At 37.3% G+C, this 8,223-nt stretch overlaps 1 long non-coding RNA gene across 1 annotated transcript; it reads left to right on the forward strand.

Moving 5' to 3' along the window:
- Window positions 1-3,635: 3,635 nt before the first annotated feature.
- LOC310893158 lies at window positions 3,636-7,999 on the forward strand. The gene is made up of 3 exons (XR_014578766.1): window positions 3,636-3,684; window positions 5,487-5,549; window positions 7,697-7,999. It is a non-coding gene; the product is annotated as an uncharacterized lncRNA (long non-coding RNA).
- Window positions 8,000-8,223: the final 224 nt, after the last annotated feature.

Consider the following 8,223-nt stretch of genomic DNA (forward strand, 5'->3'; position numbering starts at 1 on the left):
AGACTTCTGGTGACACTCTCTGCTGAAACAGATCCTTCTTTGTTAAAAGAAGGAAATAATCCCATAACCCCAGAATTGTTTTCTCCTAGATTTGCCTAATTAATTCACAGCTACGAAGTACTAGTAACCTCTGTAATTGTTTTGTTGTTGTTGTTGTTGTTGTTTTGTTTCGTTTCAGGAAAGCATGAGCACATGTACACTGTAAAAGTCTTCAAGGTGCTTCAAATTCTCATCATCTGAATGCTAACTACTACTTCAGCCAACTCTGCCCACTTTTGAATAAACTGCAGTGCTCATCACAGTATAAACTTTCACTACAGTGCTGTTAGATATTTCACTGGTTGGCGTCATTGCAGCTACAGCAATCTACCTCATCAAATTTTTAGTGACAAACAGTACAAATTTCATTTGGATTCAGGCTTTTCTGTCCTCCTTCTGTCCTATTCTGAGTGATCAGTTCCACATACAGATTTCTGGTAATGTAACTGGACTTTGTATGTTTGGATAGCGATGTGATCCTTTTTCATCACTGTAACTGCTGTGCACCAGAATCTCTGGTTGGTGAATGAGAAATGTGTGAAACTGTGAGTGCTCCAGCTGCTTCTGCTCCGATATCTGTCCACAGACCAGTTACTCTTCCATGGTAACATACTCTGTAAGTACCCCAAGGACAGTTATGAAAAACACCTAAATAACCAAAATATTTGTTTGATTGCAACAGTACAGACAAGTAGCATATCTAGGTTTGTGGTATGCTGGTACATTGTAGAGCATGTGTGCAAATCTGCAGTAACTGGAGAGAAAAGGAACCTGTGAATGAACAGTATCTGCACTGATAGTGGACTTATCAGAAAACAGGTAATTTGAGCATCACAGATCATGGAAATGGGCTAGTAGAAAAAATGAGTGCTTGGGAAGAGTGATGGAATAGTCACAAAATAAAAAATACCTACAATACAGGAACAAGAATCAGAGGGTTATTCAGGCTTTGGGTATACAGGTATGAAGGGTAGAGCATGATGGAAATTATTCTAGCTGGGTTTTGTCCAAGGAGCAGTCTTTCTAGTAAGATGCTCATTTTGCAAAAGATTTTTAACTAGATTTTAAACTAAATAGCAGTCAGAAATCAGAGCAGATGCAGTAAACCATTACAAATAGAGGTTCATATGATACAGATTTTTCTTGCCACATTAACGTGCCACTTAATAGAAACCTTAATGTGGGAAACACAATAAATATGTCACTCATCATAAAGCTGCTTTAAACAATGAGAATGTAGTGACATACCAGGATGAGTGCAGCCACTAAAATAGCATACACAGTAATTCTGCTCTCTCACCCAAGAGCTGAAGAAAATGAAGTGGTAGTAAGATTACTATGGCTCCAATCACTTTTATTTTATTCATGCTCCATTGAGGTTTGATGCACATGCTCCTGCCTGTACTACACATTTGTGTTAGATAACTGACAGTATTTTAGTAATGGGGACAGCTATAAGTGAACTCATGAATAAAGTTGCCTTTCTTCTCTCACTGCTATTTATATTTCAAACCTTCTCCTCATGTCCACTCATGCCATAACATGATGTAGCTCTCATTTTAGTAATTGTGTTTTTCATTGTCAACCTACTTGTTCTTTCAGTGTATTTTCACAAGTTTTTTGTCTTTGATGTCATATTTCAATTTGTTTATCCCAACAATTCAGTATGGTTCTTTTCACTTGAATCTCATACACTGAGCTGTTTTTTCTTCACATCCTTTCACTTCACTCTTATCATAGAACCATAGAATAGCTCAGGTTGGAAGGGACCTTAATGATCATCTAACTCCAACCCCTGTGCCATAGGCAGGGATGCCACCCACGAGATCAGGTTGGCCAAGGCCCCATCCAGCCTGACCTTGAACACCTCCAGGGACAGGGCATCCACAGCTTCTCTTGGCAACCTGTACCAGTGCCTCACCACCCTTACAGTGAAGAATTTCCTCCTGATGTCTAGTCTAAATCCATCATCTTTTAGTTTAAGACCATTCCCCCTTGTCCTGTCATTATCTACCTGAGTAAAGAGTCCTTCTCCATCTTTTTTATAGGAACCATTTAGGTATTGAAAGGTTGCAATGAGGTCACCCCCGAGCTTTCTCTTCTCCAGGCTGAACACCCCCATCTCTCTCCTCCTTTCTTCATAGGAGAGGTGCTCTAGCCCTCTAATCATCTTTGTATCCCTCCTCTGGACTTGCTTTAACAGGTCCACATCTTTGTGGTTCTGGGGGCCCCAAACCTGGACACAGTACTCCAGGTGGGGTCTCTCAAGGGCAGAGTAGAGGGGGACAATCCCCTACCTCGACCTGCTGGCCCCTCTGTTGGTGCAGCCCAGGATACAGTTGGCTTTCTGGGCTACAAGTGCGCACTGCTCATGGCTCTTGTTGAGCCTTTTGTCTACCAGAACCCCCAAGTCCTTCTCTTCAGGGCTTCTCTCAATGAGTTCTTCTCCCAGTCTATACTCCTGTCTGGGATTGTCCTGAACCAGGTGCAACACCTTGCACTTGGAGTTGTTGAACCTCATGCAATTCACAAGGGCCCAGTTCTCAAGATTGTCCAGGTCCCTTTGGATGGCATCCCTTCCTTCTTTGGTATAAACCGTACCACTCAGCTTGGTGTCACCTGCAAACTTGCTGAGGGTGCACTCAATCCCATCGTCTATGTCATTGATGGAGATATTCAAAAGCATCAGTCCCAAGACAGACCCCTGAGGGACACCACTCATCACCGGCCTCCACCTGGGTATAGAACCATTGACCACTACACTCTGGGTGAGGCCATCGAGACAATTCCTCATCCACCGGATGGTCCACCCTTCAAATCCATAGCTTTCTAATTTGGAGATTAGGATGTTTTGCAGGACCGTGTCAAAGGCCTTACAGAAGTCCAGGTAGATAACATTGGTTGGTCTTCCCTTTTCAACTGTTGCAGTCACTCCATCATAGAAGGCCACCAGACTGGTCAGGCATGATTTACCCTTGGTGAAGACATGTTGGCTGTCCTGGATCACCTCCTTGGGCCGCACATATCTTAACAATGCCTCCAGGAGGATCTGTTCCATGATCTTGCCAGGCACAGATGTGAGGCTCACTGGTCTGTAGTTCCCTGGGTCTTCCTTTCTACCCTTTTTAAAAATGGGAGTGATGTTTCCCTTTTTCCAGTCACCAGAGACATCGCCTGACTGCCACGATTTTTCAGATCTTCCCTTTTTCATATTTTTATTCTCCATCTTGTACATTTTTTCTTCCTGTTTTCTGCAGTTCTTTTGCAGTCCCTTTCTTTTCTTTTTCTCAGTTCTTTGTATTTCTCCTTTAACATTTTCTCTCAATTCATCTTTATTATTATTATTATTATTGTTATTGTTATTGTTATTGTTATTATTTATTTTTAAATTAGTTCTATTTGACTTTTCTTATTTGTGGTTTTAATTAATTAATTAATTATGTTGGGACCCTCATTTGTTTTTGTAGTTGCTGATATATCCTCAAATCTACTTGAATGGCTGCACCTGTGGTGGTGTGAGGTGAAAGGTGAGTAAAAAAAAAAAAAAAAGAAAAAGAAAAAAAATACTATGGAAATTAAGAAAAAAAACTTGGATGGATGGATTACAAGGGACCTTAACATAGTTTTATAGATTTAAAGTCTCAGGTACAGGAAGCTTTTGTAACTTATAGATCTTATTTCTGTTTCCCATTCTGAGTGCTTCTGACTTGTTTGGAGAAGTCCTAATGGGGTGATGGGGAACCGGGTAGCTGAGAAATGAGAAAAATGTAAAGCATGGAACAGAAGAACATGATGGCTCAGAGGAAAAGATGATCCATTTGCTACCTGAACGATGTTGCCCACCACATACTATCAGAACTACCATAGCTTTCTTCCTGAGAATGAAACCTGAGTCTTACATGTGGGGAAAGTGGATAGCTGAACTTGAGAGCTAGGGCAAAGCATTACTATTTCTGCAAACATAAGAAAACAGACATTTTTTTTTCTTATTTTTGTTTCTTCTTAAATATGGTCCTTCCTTCAGTTCAGTGGTGTGAGAAAATATATAGTATCTGTTGTTTTTTGTTGAAAATTAACTCCAGAAACTACTTTGGTGAATGGTAAGGTTCTGTTAAACCTGACATGTGGTAGGTAGTTCCGTCCAAGAATATAGTTTAAGTTTAAGCTAAATAATAGATACAATTCAACACAGACTTTGTCTAGGAAAAGTTTTTCTGAGCACATTAGTTTTACATTGTAGACCAATGTGTTTAGGTGGGAGCAAGAGTCCCTATAGAGAGTGTGGGAGTCACAAAGATGGTAGTGAATATGCATTATAGTATTTCTCTAGAGAAGAAGAACGATGTTAGTATCTCATGTGAAGAGAATACTATCATTAACATTGTGTCTTAAAAGGCTGTTTAGTATTTGTTAATTAAATCTAGCTGGATAATGTGATTAAATTCATGTTTCCTTTCAGACACCACTTTTTTAGTATCTGAGGAAAATTCACAAAAGAAGTTCTTAAGTTGTTAGTGTTTATGATTATTCAGCTGTTTGAAGCGATATGATTTTTTTTTTTCTTGAGTTAATTTGCAGATTAGGATCCTGACATATGTGCATTTTGCAATTAGCTGTAGTAGCTTAAGATGTTCCTAGCCTCATAGCCTTTTTTTTTTTTTTTTTTTTAAATAGTGTCTAAATAACAAAACTAACAGGAGGAGACATATGAGATTTTTTTTCCAGATGCTTCTGGGCAAAACCTAACAGCTAAGATTAAACCCTCCTTCTCTAGAAGCTTATAACAGACAGTGATCTCTGATAATAAGTGGGTGAAAATTATTTCATATTCTATATTTCAAACTCTGTTTTGGTAACTATAACCCCAGGAGAATGAAAATAACAGGTGGGGATAGTAATGGTTTACCTTCCTCCAGCCATTTACAAAATGAATGAGTCTGAACCTTGATTTTGATGCTTATACCAGAAAAACTCTGAACAAATGGTATATTATAAAGTCCATAGAAAGATATCATTTAGAATGTAAAAAGTTATGAAACCAGGTAAGCTTTCAGCAAAAGCTTTAAAATATTGTGTAGACAGGCTGATATGAAGGTCAATTGGAGATAAATCTGTACTGTAATACTGTGTCTCAGAGGAACAAAAATCCACTGGAACACATTAGATACAGCTGGCATGGGGACATTACTTCTCTTTACAACATTATTGAAATTCATACTGGAATGCATATGTTCAAGGTAAATATACAACTTTTGCAAACTTTGGAAAAACAGAAAAAATTGCAAGCATGAGATGAGCTGGAAAACCTCTCACCCCTCCCATTCAGTAGTGCATATTAGAGAGTTTGAAAGCTTAATGAACCTGGAAAAAATTATAAAATAGGAACTTGAACTTGTTCTTACATTTCTCCCCTAAAAGACATTAAATGTTACTTTGCTTTACTGCAGGACAAGATTGTCAAGATAAATAGTTCCATGAAATAATATATCTGTTCACAGCCTGAGCAAGAGGTAAGAAAGGGACTGATATTTTATAAACACATTCACAGCTAGAAAATTTCTGATATCAGAGAACTCCTCAGTCTGGTTCAGGAAGGCAAAACATAGATTTTGCTGCAGATGAAACAAATCCAGACAAAAATTAGTTTTAAAGTTTAAAATAATTGAATCCTGTTCTCTCTCTAAGGTGATCTCCTAGCTGGCTTTACTTCCATACACTACAGTTTTGCTTGTTGAGATTTAACTGTTTACCTGAAAATAAGTTTGAATATTGAAATGGTGTGTATCTATCACTATTCTTACTATAAAGGCAAAGGTACTGTGAAGGAAAATATTATGAAGTCAATGATGCCCCTTAAATTCACCAGTAGAATAATTTGAACTGTGAATGAAAACAGAGGTTCAATCTCAGCAGACAGAAAAGGTCATACAGAGCCACCAGGACCTGCCATTTTCCTTTGGGGTTTCATGGTGTCTTCATGGTGAGCAGCTATACTTTGATAGACCTGCAGTTGAAAACTGCCTCTGACTACCTCGAATACTTACTGGAAGAGTGAGCAGCGCTTTAAGGGAGTGAAGTTTGAGTGAGATGACTGGTCCTTAGTTAACTAGACAGCTATTATTTGGAATTTCTTTGGAATTCCATTATTCATTTTAATATATGTGAATATCAAGAGAGATTTTCTATTTCTTTGATTTTTTTCCCCTTTTCATTAGACAAAAATATACTTAACTTTTATAGGACAGCAAGTGCTTCTGGTATGCCAAAAAATTCCTGAATATTGCTGGAGAATAAGGTATTTTTAGGAAGTATAAAAATGTGTTGATGAGCTCAGCCTCAGTTATATTTATTTGCAAAAATTAGATGCTTTAGTGGAAAAAAAAATGCATATAAAAGAACTGATTCCAATCTTTCGTTTTGCCAATATTATGCATGTTGTACTGCATAAAGTTAAAAGTTATTTCCATTTCCAAAGTTATCTCCATTCCGTGGAGAAAGTTAATCATTATCTCCTAACATGAAATATATCTAAAATTAAACAATAATAATAATAATTCAAGAGTTTTTCTAAAGTTTGCTAAAGAACCTCCCGAGTCGGTCACTGTTTTCACTTTTTAACATGTCTTAGAATGAGGGAACAGCCAGAGAGAACTGGAAAAAGTATGTTAATATTGATAGGGGAAAAAATGTAAGATCCAAATATCAATAGGTCAGTGCGTCTGACATCAGTCCTAGACACAGTACTCTTTTCAGTTGTGCAGGATTCCCTTATCTAAATATAAAAGAATGATACAGTGATAACATTAATATCCGTTAACTTTGTTAATGTGTTGTCTATTTAAGGATTGAACTTAAAACTTATGCTGACAAGGAAAATTGCATTGGTAAAAGAATTTCCTGTGAGATATATGGCTTTGCAGCTCTGTGATTCATGTTTAAAAATTATACTTTACAAAATCAATGTGATATGTACTAAATGAAAAAAAGACAGGCTAACTTATGCATGTCAAAAGGTATGGGTAATGGACCATTAAGGTCCATTATGGATCTGAATCAAATAAGATTTATTCTCCTCATGGGGTAGTGCAGGTTATCTGTCTTGGCCCACTGCCACTCAGCCTCTAACAATCTCCTAGTGAAAAAAGTGAAAAACAGAAAGCCAAAACTTTCAGTTGTGAATTTTGAAAACAAAATTGATCAGGGCATCTCTTCTAGCAAGCCATGTACATTCAAGAATGATACATTTTAACACATGCAAATTCAAAGTCTTAGATCTAAGCGCAAAAGATGCACACTGATGTACATACAGCCTAATTTTTTGCTTGTATGATTTTGTAATCTGTTATTTTGGCAAAGATCAAACCCTTCAAATGCTATAAGAAGGTAAAATAGGTGCATTCTTCCTCTGCATTTCTCCTACCTTATTCGTAAGAAGTCATATAAAGTGCGTAGATTTCAAGTAGTAGAAATATCTTTTGATGATTGGTGATAATGAGGAAAAGTCTCTGTATTAAAGAAAGATAGTAGGAAGCAAATACAAGCCTTATGGATCTGGAGGGATTTTGTCATACTCATTAATCTTGATTTTCCCATCTAATTATGCATGTCCTCTTTGCCCTTTTCTATTGAAATGCAGGAGTTCTTTGTCTCTGAACAGGTTCAGCTTCTGTTTAAATAACTTTTTAAAAGATCAACTTCCACAAATCCATCACCTTCAAAGGAAGTGCTACAATTAGATTATTAAGTGCTGAAACTGTGTTCTGTCCTGTGAGAGATATAGAAGAAAACAAGGTCCTGCCGCCTGGTTCTTACAGTCAAGAAACCTGCTCCAACATTTCCTTCAGCATCTTCCTTGAGGTTTGGAAATCCCAGATATCTGAGACTCAGACTTTCATGAGTTATTTCACAGTATCCTAAAGAGAAGAGAACTCTAGGGGGAAAACATTGTTTGTGATGTACTTAGCTATAGAGTATCAGTTGTTTCTTTCTGTTTAAAGAATAAGTCAACGTCTTCCCATATAATGCGGTATAATCAAAATCCAATGAATGAAATACTAAACTCCCTTCACCATAAAATATACTGTTTATTAAATAAGCTTTAAAAAAAAAAAGTCTACATGCAGAGTCTGCTATGAATACCTGAAATGCTATTAGGTAGGACTGGATTGATCTGCCCAATTGTAG

This window comes from Anser anser (assembly GCF_964211835.1).
Source record: "Anser anser genome assembly, chromosome: 1".
Classification (NCBI taxonomy): domain Eukaryota; kingdom Metazoa; phylum Chordata; class Aves; order Anseriformes; family Anatidae; genus Anser; species Anser anser.